Raw genomic sequence first — 20,162 nt, forward strand, 5'->3', positions numbered from 1 at the left:
CATAAAGCACAGGATGTACAAGAAAGTTCACATACTGTAAAAGGAGAGAAATGCTAAAATGACAAAAACAAGAAAAATAATCCGACATATTTAAGTGAAAGCTGCAGTAAAAAGTAATATATTCAGTCATGATTTTAAAGGGCAAATACTTTCTGCAAAGCCAAGGTATTCAGGTAGTTTATTCCTTATCCAAGGAGCCTAAAAACTAAATTCTGCCCCTGCTTGTGTAGTTCTTGTTCTGGAAACCTTGGATAAACAAGGTCTTTGATGACTATAGGAGCCTACATTATTCATACCCAACAAGCAGCTTTGAAATACTTTAGGTCAGAGATCATTCAATGCGTTATGGTCCACTAACAAGATTTCTAACATTTTTACAAATAGGAAGTCAACACTGTAATTTAAGTAACAGGGTGAAACTGTAAAATCTTTTTTCTGGTGTTGGTTAGAAGTTAGGCAAAAACATGAAGGATAAGCTATATCTGCCTATATGTTTATATTTATAAGAAATTATATACACAATTACAATAATTCTACCTAGTGAAAGTTCTATAATTTAACCTACTCTCAGTGAAAGCATGTTTTAAGTCTCAAATACCTACCCATGCAGTTTTTTAATCATAATATAAGAACTTTGATCTTTTCTCCATAAAGCCATAAGAGATGTTGATCAATCTAAGTAATTAGACTCAGTGACCCTAGTGAACTATGGTGAAGGGCTGACAGATATTGAAAGCTGTATGATACCTGCATTGATATTAAATGGGATATTGTAATAGCCAATTACTTGAGCTGGTGTTGTCATATCAATTTCCAGTCAATATGGCTTTAATAAATTAGGCCAAATTTGAAACATCTAAACAAAAATAACAGCTATAATAGCTATTCAACAATAACTGTTATAATAAACCAAACAAGAATAAGAGAATGACAAAACAAAAACAAGTCAAGCATAATAAGTCTAAAAGGGCCTTTTCAAACTGTAAAACTTGATGTGTAAAATGAAAAGCCTGCTTAAAAAGCTTATTGGTAGAAAAACAATTAGGTTTTAAGTGATAGAAAAATCCTTTATTAGGCTCTAAGTGTAATGAGCCAGTCAGAAGACCCAAAGTTTCAGCCAGAACACAGAATAATGATTTAAACAGTTTATTAAAAACTCAGGACATCAGGAGCACATCCACCGTGGGTCAGGGATTTCTTAAAAGAGTCCTCCCTTCAGCAGCATGAATAGAGCAGATTTCTCCTTAAAACTGTTGTTGGGTGGCCAACAGTTGGGTGGCTTGGAGCACAGAGGCAGGAATTAGGTCCAGGAAGCCAGACTCAGGCTTTAGTGAACAGGGAGCTTGGCAGGAGGCAGAAGTCAAGAGGCAGAAACAGGGTCGTTGTCCAGAGGGCAGAGAAATCCAAAAGGGGCTAGGCAAAAAGGGAAAATCCGTGAAGCAAAGACTTGGTCAGGTAACTTTAAGTGCTGGATACTGCTTGCTAGTTGGTTTGCAATTATCTGGCCCTGTCTGCCTGCCACAGGCTGTCTTATAACTGCTTGAACACAGGTGAGAGACATTCTGCTGATTGCACTGCAGTGCAGCAGGCAGCAGCTGGAGATGATTGCTCACAGGGAGAGCAGAGCAGGCAGACAGGCCAGAATCATAACAGTACCCCCTCCTCAAGGTCCGGCTCCGGACGGACCACCAGGCTGATCAGGGTGGAGGTGGTGGAAGTCCCTGATGAGAGTCCGGTCAAGGATAAAACGGACTGGAATCCAAGTCCGTTCCTCTGGTCCATATCCTTCCCAGTCCACCAGATATTGGACCCCCCGTCCCCGCCTCCTGGATCGGAGGATGCGGCGGACCGTGTAGATAGGGTCACCATCCAAAAACCGGGGCGGAGGAAGGGGGTCAGAGGTGGGCCCAAAGCGAGGTGGGACATAGGGCTTTACCCGGGACACATGGAATGTAGGTGTAATCCGCATAGACCGGGGTAACTGGAGACGGACAGCCACTGGGTTCACAACCTTGGCAATTGGGAAAGGGCCGATAAAGCGGGGTGCCAACTTACGGCATTCTACCCGCAGGGGAAGGTCCTTAGAGGACAACCAGACCTTCTGGCCCACCTGGTAATTGGGAGCGGGTAGACGATGGCGGTTGGCAGACCTGGACTGAACCCCAGACATCCTGATCATGGACCTCCTGGCCCTCCTCCAGATACGTTGACACCTGACGGCAGCGGCGTAGGCAGAGGGGACTTTGGCCTCCCTTTCTTGAATCGAGAACGTCGGTGGCTGAAAACCATAAACAACATAGAAGGGGGAAAGACCAGTGGTACAGGACGGGAGAGCGTTGATAGCCTGCTCCACCAATGGCAAGTTTTGAGACCATTTGGTTGGGTCAGACTCACAGAGAATGCGAAGCTTGGTTTCGATCTCTTGGTTGGCCCTCTCCGTCTGTCCATCAGTCTGTGGGTGGAAACCAGAAGATAAACTGACAGAGATGCCCAGCGTGGAGCAAAACTCCCTCCAGAACCTGGAAACAAACTGTGGTCCTCTATCCGAGACAATGTCCTTGGGCAGGCCGTGAAGACGGAAGACCTCACGAGCTAAGACCACCCCCATCTCCTTAGCAGATGGTAGTCCCTTGAGGGGCACCAGATGAACCATCTTGGAGAACCTGTCGATGACAGTCAACAGGACAGTGAAACCATTAGAGGGGGGCAGACCTGTGACAAAGTCCATGGCGATGTGAGACCAGGGACGGCATGGGATCGGAAGGGGTCGCAGCAACCCCGAAGGTGGGCGGCGGGAGGGCTTAGCTTGGCAACATCTTTGACAGGTAGCAACAAACTCCTTGACATCCTTTGTCAGGGATGGCCACCAGAACTGCGAGCGGACCACCTGTATCGTCTTACTGACTCCTGGGTGACAGAAAAGACGGGAGCAGTGGCACATGTCCAGTACCTTGGGGACCAGGCGGTCTGGGACAAACAGTCGATCTGGAGGACATGAAGTGGGAACCGGAAAGTCCCTTATGGCATCCCTGACCTCTCCTTCCAGTTCCAACATAGTAACAGACAACCGGACTGCCTATGGGAGAATGAACTCCCCAGCTCCACTGGTCATCAGCTCAGAAGGTTCATGAATTCTGGACAGGGCATCCGGTTTCATGTTTTTGATTCCGGGTCTGAAAGAAAGGACAAAGTTAAATCGTCCGAAGAACAGGGCCCATCTGGCTTGCCTGGAGTTAAGGCGCTTAGCAGACTTCAAGTACTCCAGGTTCTTATGGTCAGTCCAGACCAGAAACGGTTCCTTTGACCCTTCCAACCAGTGCCTCCATTCTTCAAGGGCTAATTTAACTGCCAGGAGTTCCTGATTCCCCACATCATAGTTACGCTCAGCCTGTGACAATGTCCTAGAAAAAAAGGCACAAGGGTGAATCCGACCATCCGAGGTCCTCTGGCTCAGGACCGCACCTACCCCAGTGCTAGAGGCGTCAACCTCCACTATGAATTGTCTCTCAGTATCAGGGGACCGGAGAACTGGGGCAGTGGTGAACAGTGTCTTGAGCTTGGTGAAAGCCTCCTTTAAATAATTCTGGAGGGGTCAGCTTTGGTTCCTTAACAATGGTAGAAACGGTATGGGGATTAATGGCAGCTGGCTGTGGTGGGGCCTGAACAGAGACAGGAGACAAGGTGCGTAACATGGAAATAATTTCATTCATTCCTGCATCAAGACGAGCGATGGAATTATCCACACTGCTACGCCACTGCTGTGCTGGCGAGGGGTCCATTTTTTGGCCAGATAATTCTGTAATGAGCCAGTCAGAAGACCCAAAGTTTCAGCCAGAACACAGAATAATGATTTAAACAGTTTATTAAAAACTCAGGACATCAGGAGCACATCCACCGTGGGTCAGGGATTTCTTAAAAGAGTCCTCCCTTCAGCAGCATGAATAGAGCAGATTTCTCCTTAAAACTGTTGTTGGGTGGCCAACAGTTGGGTGGCTTGGAGCACAGAGGCAGGAATTAGGTCCAGGAAGCCAGACTCAGGCTTTAGTGAACAGGGAGCTTGGCAGGAGGCAGAAGTCAAGAGGCAGAAACAGGGTCGTTGTCCAGAGGGCAGAGAAATCCAAAAGGGGCTAGGCAAAAAGGGAAAATCCGTGAAGCAAAGACTTGGTCAGGTAACTTTAAGTGCTGGATACTGCTTGCTAGTTGGTTTGCAATTATCTGGCCCTGTCTGCCTGCCACAGGCTGTCTTATAACTGCTTGAACACAGGTGAGAGACATTCTGCTGATTGCACTGCAGTGCAGCAGGCAGCAGCTGGAGATGATTGCTCACAGGGAGAGCAGAGCAGGCAGACAGGCCAGAATCATAACACTAAGCAGATTATTATTTCAGAAAATATAAAACCCTATCAAAAAAAAGGAAATATTATTTTAGATATTCATAAAATTTAGATACACATTTAAAATTTTTAACATGTTTGTTCCCTTAATAATAATTGTCATATTATTTAACACAAACATTTACAGAAACATTCAGCATTTACAAAGGTAGGGTTTATGATAGTTGTTCATATAATTTCTAATTAAAATCTCTTGATATTTCTTGAAATTTACATACAGTTGGCAGAAATTAAACTTCCTCTGGGAGAGGAAAGAGAAAATGTCTACAGTAGAACTAGAATTTGCCAAAGAAACGAAGACAAAAGCAGTTTGGTCAGTCATTCATTTATTAACTAAGTATAGATTTATTGCAAAACAATCTTCAGGGACCTTAAGAATCATTTTTCCGGAGTAATATTATGTTTTGAAAAATATTTCACCTTAGAGCCACCAAAATTAGTTAATAAATAACATTGCTTATGATATAGCAATAGTATTTATAGTAGTGTTACACCGATACCAGTATCGGACAGGGCCCCGATACTGCCCTAAAATGGTGGTATCGGTATCGGCGAGTACCAACAAATATAGCACCGATACCATTTTGAGAGCCATAAGTTTATTCAACTATTGTCACCATCCTGGTAGGCATAAAAAGTTCTACTGGATTCACTTTGTATTAGATTTTTTCCTGCTTCACAAAGGTAGGCAGCAGCTTGACAAAGCCATGATGGCGATTATTTTACATTATTATGGTATCGGTATCGGCCGATACTGCACAGCCAGGTATCGGGTATCGGTATCGGGGCCAAAAAATGGCATCGGCGCAACACTAATTTATAGTGGATTTGTGTAATCTTTCTTGTTCTGATAATGAATGATTATGATCTCTGAAATATGCAACACGTTTAGTTGGTTTCTGAATCAGCTTATTTTACTTTTTCCCCTGTGATGTTAGAGTAGAACATTCCACTTAAAAAAATGCTGTAAGTTCATAATCCCTCTGTGTCTCTTTCCATGTCTCTGACAGTGCACTACAGGGTTTTTGCTATGTGGCCTGACATGGAATCCGAAACAGACACTTCAATTACGCTTGAGATTGTGGTATTGTACAAATTCTTTACATACTGGGCTCCTGATACTCTACTTAGTAGCAGTAAAGAGATGTAAAAGAGCTTCTTGCCCTTTTAAAACTATTTTTCTAACGCAGGGGCATGGTTGAAATGGAAAAATATTTGGGAAATGGGATTTTTTTCCATTCAAAAATTTACTTTTATTTTCTTAAAATCAAAGCTGCTACATTAGCAGCTTGTTTGTTGTAACTATTTTTTATCCACCTATTCAGTCAATATTTTGTACCACAGCCTATTAAAAATCATTTGAAAAAATTTAAAAATATGTAGAATATAATGTGTTATATATATATATATTAGTGCTGTTAAAATTATCGCGTTATTATCGCGTTAACGCGAGGCCATTTTAAAGGCGATAATTTTTTTAACGTGAGATTAACGCTATGTGGTTTTATGGTACAATTTTCCACGTACATCCCGCTGCAGCCTGCGGGAAGGCGGGGCTATTTTCCCCCAGTGTATGCATTTCTCATAGGCTTCGAGAGCGGAGCTCCTCAAGGGAAAAAGACGCTCATACACTCGGTGACGCTAGTGCCTTTTCTTTAAGCCCCACCACCAACAAACAAGTTGAGTGTCTGGTAACTAGTAGCAACCTGAAATACGCTGAGAAAACAGATTACTGAGGAGAAATGGAATCTGCTACGGCACTCTTGCCGTCTGTGTACGCCACAGGTCGGTATCGTGTGTGTGTGTGTGTGTGTGTGTTCTCATTTTTGTTAAGAGGCTGAAAAGTAACTTTCTAGAGCATAGACTACCTCCATCTAGTGATGTCGGTCTATTGATTTTGATGTATTGATTGAAAATTGTTCATTATTACCTTGGTTAATTAACATCTAATGTTAACTCTACTAAATTTTATAGCAGTAGGGTAAAATGCTTGTCTTTGTTCAAAAGACTGTATTAACTGTAAAGACTGTCTTTTACATCAGCCTGTTTTCAGGGCCTTTTTTTGGCTACATATTTGTTATTTTTGGCATAAATCAGTATCTGTGACCTGTTTTCATTTTAAAAAAAGAACATTGGCACAAACCTAGCCTGTATGTATTTTTTTGTATGTCATCGAGAGTATTTAAATGATTTTCAATCAGGAAAAAAATGTGCGATTAAAATGTGATTAATCGCGAGTTAACTCAGGCATTGATGCGATTAATCGCGATTAAAAAAATTTAATCGATTGACAGCACTAATATATATATATAAATGAAATACGTTGGTCTCAGTCTCCAAAGAAGAAAATAAATTGTTTTAACGAGGTAAACACACTTGTTTATTTCAGACCCCTGGTGGAGTTGTAATTGATTTTAAAACTATCTCACTGAGGTCAGGAATCTACTCAGGAAACTATGTTCTGGGTAACATTGTCAGGTGAGGTTTCTTTCAAAATGGTTAAATGTTTGAAAAGCATAGGATTACATGATTTATCTGCAACTAAGATAAACCCCACCTTTCTTCTTCTGTACGTGTTTAGCATTGGGAATTGGAAGGTGGTTGCTAAATTTCACAGCCATGCAGCAGAGAGTTTCACTGCAGAGTTTGAGGTTAAAGAATATGGTACTTAACTTTTTTAAATCTGTATTTTAATTAACATAATTGATTTCTATTCAGCTTAACATCAAAAATGATTTCTTACTTCACAGTGCTTCCGAGCTTTGAGGTTAAATTGTTACCCCCACCTGAGAGTCCATTTTTCTACGTTGACAGCAAAGAGCTCAAGATCACCATCAAAGCTACGTAGGTAATGCAGAACTTTGATCGTCCAGTTTGTCTTTGAGACATTTTGACCCTTCTTGTATTGTTCAAGGTATGTGTTTGGTAAGGAGGTAGATGGATCAGCTTATGTGGTGTTTGGGAGAATCAGTGGGGATGAAAAAAAGAGCTTTCCAAATTCTCTTCAGAGAGTCCCGGTGAGTAGATAATGGCACATTATGCAAATGTATTGTATAAAGTTTAGCTGGTGAGTTTTATTTGATCCCTCCCCAGCAATCACAAATAAATGCAATCCTGAACAAGACTTAACCCCATGTTGCATTTATTTTTACCAAGTCATAGTGTGATAATCAACGTGGTTAATGCAGTTTTCTCCACACATTAATACCGATCGTGATTAACATTCAAGTTCTGGGTAAGGATGTGGTTTTGGGGCAGCAACAGCAAAAACGTTTGATACTCAGAAATACTTTTTTGTCCTGAGAAATTTTAGTGAGCCTTTTTCTATAGTAGTAATTTCTAACACATTTTAAGATGTGATGAATGCTTTACAAACAGGGATAAGGTGACATCCATCAAACACCTGACCAGTCAGACTGACTTACACAGTCAGTTTGTTAATGCTCAATACTCTCAGACCTAAAACTGACAGGACCAATCACAGCACAGAAGGCAGACGCATAATGAGACAGTGGTTTTGTAACCATAACAATCAAGATTGCAACTGCACTGGGGTGAGATTATATTGATGACCTTTATAATGTCCCCAAAAGGCCACCTATATTGTTGATATTTCAACAACTGACCACTGTTATAGCATTTTTTTTCTTCATTTTACTGTTTTTTTGGTTTTGATGGCATTAGTGGCATGTTTGTTTTTTGTTTTTTAAAGTAGGCTGACAGGTATGAGAGAGGGGGAGAGACATGCGGCAAAGGACCACAGGTCTGATTCAAACCTGGGTCTGCCGCGTCGAGGACTAAGGCCTCCGTACATGGGGTGTGCATGCTAACCACTGCAGCATTGAAGCACATGGCAACATTTTTCAAAGCTGTTTGATTGGTCCTAATCTTTTTCTGCTGACTCTTAGTCCCACATTTAAAATATGGCTCTAACTACTCCTCTCCAGACTAATATGCGGCAGACATGGCAATAACTGGTCTGGCTGACCAGTGTAACCAAAGACACCCAGCAGAAAGTTTAAGAAAGTTCTAGTAAAAGTAATTCAGTAAATGGATCTACTGAAAGCTAATATGAAATTGAATTAAATTTTATTTATTATTATTATTTTTTTATGGCACTAGTGGCTGGTTTTATTGACATTTGGCTGTCAGGAAAGTGCGTATGAGAGAGGGGGAGAGACATGCGGGAAAGGACCACAGGCCGGGTTTGAGCGGATTCACCCGGGTCGCCCGCGTTGAGGACTAAGGCATTCACACATGGGTCGTGTATGCTAACCACTGTTTTTTTTTTAATAAAAAACTGAAAAATTAAGTGCGCAAATTATTCAGCCTCCTTGAGTCAATACTTTGTAGTGCCAACTTTTGCTGTGATTACAGTTGCAAGTAACTTGTGGTATGTCTCTATCAGTTTTGCACATCAAGAGACAGATATTTTTGCCCATTCTTCCTAACAAACAGCTTGAGTTCAGTGAGGTTGGATGGAGACCGTTGCTGTACAGCATTTTTCAGTTCTTTTCACAGATTATCGATTGGATTCAGTTCTGGATTTGGCTTGGCCACACTAAAACCTGTATATATTTATTTGTAAACCATTCCAGTGTACATTTTGCTTCATGTTTTGGATCGTTATCTTGTAGGAAGAGACATGTCCCACTCAGGTCATTTGCAGACTTGAACATGTTCTCTTCCAGGTGGTCCTGTATTTGGCTCCATCCATCTTCCCATCAATTTTAACAATCTTCCCTGTCCCTGCTGAAGAAAAGCAGAGAAGAAAACCATGTTTTACAGTGGTTATGGTGTGTTCAGGATGATGAGCTGAGTTGCTTTTATGCCTAACATAATGTTGTCGCCAAAAAGTTTGATTTTAGTTTCATCTGACCAGATCACCTTCTTCCACGTGTTTGCTGTGTCTCACATGTGGGTTTTAGCAAACTTTAAACAATACTTTTTATGGATATCTTTAAGAAATGGATTTCTTCCATAAAGGGCTAATTTGTGCAATATACACTCACCGGCCACTTTATTAGGTACACCTGTCCAACTGCTCGTTAACACTTAATTTCTAAGCAGCCAATCACATGGCGGCAACTCAGTGCATTTAGGCATGTAGACATGGTCAAGACAATCTCCTGCAGTTCAAACCGAGCATCAGTATGGGGAAGAAAGGTAATTTGAGTGACTTTGAACGTGGCATGATTGTTGGTGCCAGAAGGGCCGGTCTGAATATTTCAGAAACTGATCTACTGGGATTTTCACGCACAACCATCTCTAGGGTTTACAGATAATAGTCCGAAAAAGAAAAAACATCCAGTGAGCGGCAGTTCTGTGGGCGGAAATGCCTTGTTGATGCCAGAGGTCAGAGGAGAATGGCCAGACTGGTTCGAGCTGATAGAAGGGCAACAGTGACTCAAATAACCACCCGTTACAACCAAGGTGGGCAGAAGAGCATCTCTGAACGCACAGTACGTCGAACTTTGAGGCAGATGGGCTACAGCAGCAGAAGACCACACCGGGTGCCACTCCTTTCAGCTAAGAACAGGGAACTGAGGCCACAATTTGCACAAGCTCATCGAAATTGGACAATAGAAGATTGGAAAAACGTTGCCTGGTCTGATGAGTCTCGATTTCTGCTGCGATATTTAAATGGTAGGGTCAGAATTTGGCGTCTACAACATGAAAGCAATGATCCTTCTTGCCTTGTATCAACGGTTCAGGCTGGTGGTGGTGTTGTTATGGTGTGGGTAATATTTTCTTGGCACATTTTGGGCCCCTTGGTACCAATTGAGCATCGTTGCAACGCCACAGCCTACCTGAGTATTGTTGCTGACCATGTCCATCCCTTTATGACCACAATGTACCCAACTTCTGATGGCTACTTTCAGCAGGATAATGCGCCATGTCATAAAGCTGGAATCATCTCAGACTGGTTTCTTGAACATGACAATGAGTTCACTGTACTCAAATGGCCTCCACAGTCACCAGATCTCAATCCAATAGAGCATCTTTGGGATGTGGTGAAACGGGAGATTCGCATCATGGATGTGCAGCCGACAAATCTGCGGCAACTGTGTGATGCCATCATGTAAATATGGACCAAACTCCCTGAGGAATGCTTCCAGCACCTTGTTGAATCTATGCCACGAAGAATTGAGGCAGTTCTGAAGGCAAAAGGGGGTCCAACCCGTTACTAGCATTGGGTACCTAATAAAGTGGCCGGTGAGTGTACAACTGAATGTTGTCCTATTGACAGTCTCCCTCCTCAGCTGTAGATCTCTGCAGTTCATCCAGAGTGAACATGAGCCTCTTGGCTGCGTCTCTGAACAGTCTTCTACTTATTTTAACTGAAAGGTTAGAGGGACGGATGGGTTATGTAGGTTTGCAGTGGTCTGATACTCCTTCCATTTCAATATTATCCCTTGCACAGTGCTCCTTGGGATGTTTAAAGCTTGGGAAATCTTTTTGTCTACAAGTTCAACATTAAACATCTCCACATCAGTGTCTCAGACTGGCTTGGTGTATTCCTTGTTCTTAATGATGCTGTCTGCACTTAAAACAGACCTCTGAGCAGGAGCAATAATGCAGAGACTTAATTACATACATGTGGATTCTATTTATCATCATTAGTCATTTAGGTCAACATTGGATCATTCAGCAATCCTCACTGAACTTCTGGAGAAAGCTTGCTGCAATTTTTTTATTTATTGAATTAAAATGAAAAATATTAAATATATTTTGTTCCACTTCATGATTGTGTCGTCCCACTTATTGTATATATATATATATATATATATATATATATATATAAAAAAAAAAAAAACTGTTTTCTCACCCCTCGTGGGGTGGTATGCGTCATCCTCAAGCTCGGGTCCTCTACCAGAGGCCTGGGAGTTTGAGGGTTCTGCGCAGTATCTTAGCTGTTCCTAGGACTGCGCTCTTCTGGACAGAGACCTCTGATGTTTTACCTGGAATCTGCTGTAGCCACTCTCCCAGTTTGGGGGTCACAGCCCCCAGTGCTCCAATTACCACTGGCACCACTGCTGCTCTTACTTTCCACATCTTTTCTAGCTCCTCCTTCAGCCCTTGGTATTTCCCAAGCTTCTCGTGTTCTTTCTTCTTGATGTTGCTGTCGCTTGGGATTGCCACATCTATCACTACTGCCTTCTTCTGCTGTTTGTCGATCAACACGATGTCTGGTTGGTTAGCCATCACCTGTTTGTCAGTCTGGATCTTGAAGTCCCATAGGATCTTAGCTCGGTCATTCTCAACTACCTTAGGAGGTGTCTTCCATTTTGACCTTGGGACTTCCAGCCCATACTCATGGCAGATGTTCCTGTACACTATGACAGCTACCTGGTTGTGGCGTTCCATGTATGCACTTCCTGCCTGCATTTTACACCCCGCTGTTATGTGCTGTATTGTTTCAGAGGCATCTTTGCACAGTCTGCATCGGGGGTCCTGCCTGGTGTGGTAGACCCTGGCCTCTATTGATCTTGTACTGAGTGCCTGTTCTTGTGCTGCCATGATTAGTGCCTCTGTGCTGTCCTTCAGTCCAGCCTTTTCCAGCCACTGGTAGGATTTTTTGATATCAGCCACTTCTTCTATTTGTCTGTGGTATACGCCGTGCAGCGGCTTGTCCCTCCATGATGGTTCTCCTTCCTCTTTCTTGTCCTCACTTTCGGTTTTCTCCTGCCTGAGGTACTCACCAAGCCATTTGTCTTTGGGGGCCATCTTTCTGATGTACTCCTGGATCTTAGTTGTTTCATCCTGGACAGTGGTCTTGACACTCACTAGCCCTCGGCCTCCCTCGCTACGCTTGGTGTACAGTCTCAGAGTGCTGGATTTGGGGTGGAACTCTCCATGCATTGTGAGGAGCTTTCTCGTCTTGATGTCAGTAGCCTCTATCTCCTCCTTTGGCCAGTTTATTATACCAGCGGGGTATCTGATGACTGGTAGGGCATATGTGTTGATGGCTTGGATCTTGTTTTTCCCATTCAGCTGACTTTTCAGGACCTGCCTTACTCTTTGTAGGTATTTAGCTGTGGCAGTCTTTCTTGCCATCTCCTCGTGGTTTCCGTTAGCCTGTGGCACCCCAAGGTATTTGTAGCTGTCCTGAACATCTGTTATGTGGCCTTCTGGTAGTTCAACCCCCTCGGTTCTGATCATCTTCCCTCTCTTTGAGACCATGCGACGGCATTTGTCCAGTCCGAATGACATCCCAATGTCGTTGCTGTAGATCCTGGTAGTGTGGATCAGTGAGTCGATGTCTCGCTCACTCCTGGCATACAGCTTGATGTCATCCATGTAGAGGAGGTGACTGATGATTGTTCCGCTTCGGAATTGGTATCCGTAGCCAGTCTTTGTGATGATCTGGCTGAGGGGGTTCAGGCCTATGCAGAACAGCAGCGGGGATAGTGCATCGCCTTGGTATATGCCGCACTTGATGGTGACTTGTGCTATTGGCTTTGCATTGGCTTCCAGACTTGTTTTCCACAGCTTCATTGAGTTCTTGATGAAGGCTATTAGAGTCCTGTTGATCTTGTACATTTCCAGGCATTCCAGTATCCATGTATGTGGCATTGAGTCATAGGCTTTCCCTTCTGGGCAGGGGGCATGTATTGTGCCAGTACTAGCTCGGTAGGTAAATTTTGGCTACTACTGTATAGAAGCTCATCTGATCTGAGATAACAGTTAAGCTATAGCAGTGGAGCTTGTTGTCTGCCATAGGAGTTACTGTTGCTGCCATGTGAATAGCTGGCAGTGGTCAGGCTAACAACGACACCTGAACATGGCTACGTTGTTACTGGAGGCATGTATGGTTTAAACACACCATTTAGAAAGCGAAGTTGCAGTCATTCTGGGCCCGCTGTCAATCAAAATACTCTGTCTTTTAAAACCGGACACCATTGCAAAAAGCAAAATACCTTCTATTACCAAATTTACATCTTTCTTTTGACTGTTCAATGTTTAAGTTACATTGAGTGATAAGTGAGATAACTGTTGCGTGTAAATGGCACGCTCAACTGAACCAGACCATGCCAGACACAACCGAACCGTTCTGGCACGGTTCTCTGGTGACAAAGAGCACATGAGCTGACCGCATCAGTTCATTACAGTCAGCATTCATAAAAATACAAGCTTCTCTACCATGCCACACAATTTCCAGTGATCATTTTGCTTAGCAGTTTGATGAACCTCAACGTCTGTCATTGTGTCCTGCATCTGTAAGCCCCAATTACGCTATCATTTGTCATGTCCACTTCTCAAAAGCCGACTCTGTCAAGTAAATTCACCAAAGGCTGCCTTCTTCACCATTGGGACTGCCATCACCATACCAAGTGGTGACTTGCATCGTATCACCTACTTGGGACTGGTTTTTACAACACCTGTTGGCGACTTGCGTCTCCACACTTAGTAGACGATCATCAAGCATGAACAAGCAATTTTTCACCTGGTATGGTGATAAATGCCAATGTAAGGTGAACACAATTAACCCCATAAGGCCTTTGGTGCCAGTTCAAATATAAAAAACACACAAATACTCACCAAGTGGCACGCACCTCCAAAATATCCATGGGGAATTTTCTAGTTTCCTATATTTTCTTCGAGCTGGAAGTTTCCGTGCTGTTCGGCAGATGTGATGTAAAGTCCATCCATGTTAAACGGGGCAGACCTTGCAAACAAATTAAAGTGTTATATTCAAGATGGATTCTGTGGAAACTCAGAAGTGAGCGGCATCCAACTGAACCCAGACATCAATGGCAACTCCACGTAAAATGAAAAAAGCATAAAAAATACAATCTTTAAAAACAAGTGCAATCTACAAGAACGAAGAGTGCTGCAGTTCCATGTTTTGACCACAGATAGCAGTATCATTAAAAACTCAGTAATGCCTCTTTAAAATGATTAAAAAAAATACTCCTGTCTATCACAGTGGAAAACTTGGAGCCTCAAACACAACTGAGGGACTTGTAGGTTACTCACTACAGCTAAAGTTCTTTTTTATCTGGATTTGTGCTTTAAGTCTGCTGGGTTTTTTATGCTGCATCATTAAGCATTATCCTGGTACTAATTTTTATCCGTTTGTTTCTGTTATATTTCTATTCTTGTGCCCTTCTGTGCTGTTGTATTTTTAACTATCGTCGTCTTTCACAGCATTAGGTATGTGATCCCAGCCTCTGCTCTGACCACAGATTTTTCTTCGCTATGGTACTTGGTTGTGCAGGGCACACCTGAGTGTGTATTTACACATACTAAAGGCAGACACTAAAGTTGTTCTGTGTTTGTGGTCTGTTAAGGCTTTATACTGCTTTGCTTTGACCCACTCATGAAAGGGTGAAGCCTGTTCAAATAGAGCGTTAAATAACTACTTTTCCAGAAAAATGTCATCGCCCCTTAGAGCCCTGAGGTTTTTGAGAAGGCAGACAAGACTGGTCACTGGTTTTATTAGAAAACATTTATTTTTACAATTTTTCTCAAGTTTAACAGATTAAAATCAGTAAAATTTGAAATATAATTTTTTTTATTGAATTGCGTAATAATTAATAATAATTATGTATTATAGCTTTTTCCCAATAATTAACAAATACCGGTAGTTACTCCATTAAGAAAGCCCAAATGTCTCTTTTTCTTTCTTAAATTTCCAGGTATGTGGTTAAACTATATTTTGTTTTGAGTGGGAGAACTGTTATTGTTTGAAAATAGTTCAGTAATAGAGATGATACCTTCCAGGTATCACCACACCCCACACCCCCCACCCCATCACAGAGGAACAAAGCACCTACCCGCTCCAGCTGGTGAACAATACCTCCTTAACGACAAACCCTTAACAACCATAGACAGGTTTCAGGTATTACAGGACACAATCCCCCCCTTAACGGCAATCCCCCCGCTTTAATGACCGACCTTCAGAATCATAGATAGGTTTCAGATATTACAGGCTAACGATGGAACTAACGACCCATTCATCGGTTACCATTGCATGTTTCCAAGCGATACAAGGCGTTGTCTATATAAGACTCAAACTCACTGCGGATCCAGACATTTGAATTGAGAAAGCTTCCTGAAGAGGTGGTGAAACATCTTCAAACCTTGGAAACCAAGTCCAGTGGATATTTTTTGAACTTTTACGGAATGACTATGACCTGAATGACTGAGAATCTTCATCAGCATATGGCTAAATTAGGTTGTGAAACCTTTGCTCCGTATAAAGGTCAATAGGAAATGCTGCTGAAGTAGAATGTGCTAAGCTCGTTTTGAAATAAATCACATTTTTGCATTTTGATTTATAGGTGGTGAAATGGTGGAGTCAGAACTACGAGGAATCAAGATTGTGAAATCCCCCTACACAATCCACTTCAAAAGAACACCCAAGTATTTCAAACCAGGGATGTCCTTTGATGTAATGGTAAAGCACAATTTTTTAAGTTTTTTATATAAAAAAATAATTTTTCAAATTAAACGGACAGTGTGTGACAAAGTGTGTGTCTCAGCAAAGACTCACAGATTACCCTCATCTCAAACACTTCTTCCAGCTCTGCTTGTGGAAATCTGAGGCTCTCCCAGGCCGGAGCCAGAGCTCCTCACCCTACCTCTAAGGGAGCGCTCTGCCCCCCTGTGGAGAAATCTCATTTAGCCGCTTGTATATGGGATATTGTTTTCAGTAATGATCCACATTCCGTGACCATAGTTGAGGGTAGGACTGTAGACCAACCAGTAGCGAGCTCTATCTTTTCTCTGAGCTCTCTCTTCACCACAACAGACCAGTGCAGTGCCCCCATTATAGCAGTAGCCACACTGATCCGTTTATTGATCTGCCACTCCATTCTTCAAATTACTTTACATCAAAAATGAAAGTGTTCTCAAAGCTCAGAATATATTGTTTATAAATACATATACAGTGAACCCTCGTTATAACGCCGTTCACTTTTCACGGTCTCGCTGCTTCACGGATTTGCATCATGCATTGTTAAACTTTATTGTCCAACATATTAATGGTGGCATGTCGGTTTATAAGGATCTTTTGGCCCAGAAGAAAAAAGAGCGACAACAACTACCGATAACTATGTTCTTCTCTCAAAAAACACACCTGCACCGCAGGCTTTATTAGAAAAAACGCCACAGAGCAATCAGGACGCAGCGGCTCCATCAGAACAGCAGTGAAATACTGTACTGTACACGTAGGTCACTATTTTTCCCGTTCCAATCCATCACGGCGGGGCAGTGCTGATCCCCGCAATATTAATCCTTCATTTCGTATTGATGATTAAAATTATTACTTATTTATTTATAACTATATGATTTTACAGTACAGTACAGTAGTTAACAACGTTTATACCATACTTTTATTTGTTAAACAAATGCTTAGGCCTGTAAAAAGTTTTTGTTCCTTGATTTCAATGTTGTATGGAGTATTTCATTGTATAATAACTGTAAAAAATAAAGGTTTCTACTTCACGGATTTCACCTATCGCAGGTTCTTTTTGGAACGTCAGTAGAATAAACCAGATGTTCTCCGCCAACCCATCTAAAGTCTACTCACAGTGGCAGGGTAATAATAAAAGATTTTTTGGAACGTAACCCCCGCGATAAACGAGGGTTTACCCGCCTAAAGAGATACAAGGGAGAAGCAGAAGTCAGGAGAATAAACCAGATGTTCTCCACCAACCCATCTAAAGTCTACTCACAGTGGCAGGGTAATAATAAAATATTTTTTGGAACGTAACCCCCGCGATAAACGAGGGTTCACTGTAAATACAATAATATAAATGCACTCAATAGGAGATGCCATTTAGCGTTGCCAATTCAGATGGGAGTTGCAGAAAGGGGACAAGCTTGTCTAACAGGTTTGAATTGACATAGCTTCCTGGATGGGAAGCGAAATATCTTCAAACTTTGAAAACAAAGTCTAGAGGTTTGTTTTTTAACTTTGTTTTAAAAATTTCTTGGAACAGGTTTAACTTGTATCTGAAAATGGGTTGTCATTAAAACTAGCAAAAACAAACGTAGATCAATCTGCTTTCTACTTTCTGTTGTGACGGAGAACAATCCATGCTCTTTGTCTAGTGGGAGGCAGAGGAAATTTACCAAAAGGAAAGAAAAATAAAGATAACTGGGAGGAAACAATGATCCACAATGTCAGCCTACTGACATTGTGGATCGTTGTTTCCAGTCTCTCTTTTGTAATTAATTTAGTGTACCAGTAGATGGAGATACATCTTTCACACTGTCCATGTAAACCAAAAGAATTGTCAATTAACACGTGTGGCTAAAGCTATTTTATTGTTGTGCTATTGTTATATGCCAGGATATGAGAGCATTAAAGTACGAGTAGTACCTAAATGCCATATAGTGAATTCTCCTTCTCTCAATTGCAGGTTGAGGTCTTGAATCCGGATGGCTCTCCAGCGGCGAATGTACCTGTTTTTGTTACTCCTGGCAATAAATTTGCCAATACTAAAAGCAATGGGATGGCGAGACTTCCTATCAATGATGGAACAGCCTCACATAATCTGGAAATTACGGTATGTTTCTAAAATTGACTTCAAGTGTTAATACATTCTTTTTTACTTGTAATTTACCGTAAATTCCGGACTATAAGCCGCTACTTTTTTCCCGCTGTTTGAACACTGCGGCCTATAATACAGTGCGGCTAATAAAATTTTTTTTTTTCATGGCGCGAAAAACAGACCAATAAAATTGATGGATATTCAGAGAGGTCAAATGAAATTGTGCGATACATAATTCTCACTTTCACTGTTATTTGCAGTCTTGTAAATCAGTCATTCATACTGACCCTCAACATGGATACTCGAAGAAAAGCATACAATGCCGCTTTTAAATTAAAGGCAATAAATCTGGCGATTGAAAACGGAAATCGAGCTGCTGCACGTCATTTTGGGATAAATGAGTCGATGGTAAGACGGTGGAGACAACAGCGTGAGGAACTGACTAGGTGCAAAAAGACCACGAATGCTTTCAGAGGTAATCACAGCAGGTGGCCGGAGCTTGAAAACTGTCTTGAAGACTGGGTGAACACACAGCGAGCGGGATGCCGCAGTGTTTCCACCGTGCAGATCAGGCTGAAGGCTAAAGAAATAGCCACCGACATGAAAATTCAAGATTTCAGAGGTGGGCCATCGTGGTGTTTCAGATTTATGAAACGAAAAGGCCTGGTGGTCCGGGCGCGCACGACGTTGTGTCAGCAGCTCCCTCCCGACTATGAGGAGAAACTCGCTCTCTTCCGTACTTTCACCCAAACAAAGATAGCGGAGCATTCCATCGGGCCAGATGAAATTATAAACATGGATGAAGTACCTTTGACCTATGACATGCCTCTCATGCGGACTGTTAATAAAAAAGGTGACTCGTCCATATCAGTAAAAACCACAGGTCACGAGAGGACGCACTTCACCTTTGTTCTGAGCTGCACAGCATCCGGACTAAAGCTTCCACCCATGATGATTTTTAAGCGGCTGACAATGCCAAAGGAAAAAATCCCAAAAGAAATCGTGGTGAAAGTTAATAAGAAAGGCTGGATGGAAGAAAGCCTAATGAAGGAATGGCTTACGGAGTGCTATGGCAAGCGTCCGGGGGAATTTTTTCATTAAAAAAAAAGCACTGCTGGTGATAGACAGCATGAGGGCCCATATTACAGATTCTGTAAAAGCTGCCATCAAGAGGACAAACTCAATTGCAGCTGTGATTCCTGGGGGCACCACCAAGTATTTGCAACCACTGGACATCAGTGTGAGCCGTGCATTTAAAGTGGCACTGCGCAGTGAGTGGGAGACGTGGATGACCAGTGGCGAGAAATCCTTCACCAAAACTGGCCGCATGCGAAGGGCATCTTTCACCGATGGCTGCCAGTGGGTTCTCAATGCGTGGAGCCGTGTAAAAACATCCAGCATCACCGGCGGGTTTCGGAAGGCTCACTGCATGAAAAGTGAGATTTTCGTCCCCGTAAACCCCCGTAAACTCCCGCAGATCTGCCTGATTTTCGTCAATTTCCGACAATTTGCAACCCGTGCTTGTCCGCGTTTGTCGTGGCACAAATTGTTGGAAACGGACTCTGACGTATGTGGAGAGCGATCAGCTGTACTAATGGCCCTAATTAGCATATGAATGCAGCAAACCCGCGTGGCTGGCCAGGTCTGGCTTGAATAACCTTCTCAGTATTGGCTGAAACCACTATTCTCAAACGAAATCGCTCGTGATTGGCAGCAAAACCACACGTGGCCAGGCCAGGCTTTAATTTTCTTACTGAGTATTGGACGGAACCACTTCTTTTTAAACAAGTAAAGTCGCTCGTGATTGGTTGGCATATATATATATTTACATATATATATTTATTCATATATATATATATATTTATTCATTCATATATTTATTCATTCATATATTTATTCATTCATATAGTGTGTATTTATGTTATCCTACACTACTACACAATTATTATGCTACCATCAATGACATGAATGAATTTATACAGGAAATGAACATTTGCCAGGAAGCTGTTTATGCAAAGAAAGAGCTTTACTGAAACACACACACACACAACTATATACAACGCGTATCCAAACACATGCGTTTCTAAAAATTAAAAGTCCGTGAACAGTCCGTTTGCTTCCTCGGGGTTGGAGGTAACTGGTAGCATTCCCTCCGAGGCAGGTCCGATGTGCAGACACCTACTGTGCGTGGCCCTGTACTTCGGCATCGCTTCTAACCGGGACTGCAGCTTAACACAGAGTTCAGTGAGATCCGGCCTACGAA

General features: G+C 42.3%; 1 pseudogene; it reads left to right on the plus strand.

The window, feature by feature from the left end:
- LOC119774342 overlaps positions 1-20,162 on the plus strand; it is a 101,957-nt pseudogene that overhangs the window by 4,815 nt on the left and 76,980 nt on the right.

This window comes from Cyprinodon tularosa, unplaced genomic scaffold (assembly GCF_016077235.1).
Source record: "Cyprinodon tularosa strain WSP-4 unplaced genomic scaffold, ASM1607723v1 ctg81, whole genome shotgun sequence".
Lineage (NCBI taxonomy): Eukaryota > Metazoa > Chordata > Actinopteri > Cyprinodontiformes > Cyprinodontidae > Cyprinodon > Cyprinodon tularosa.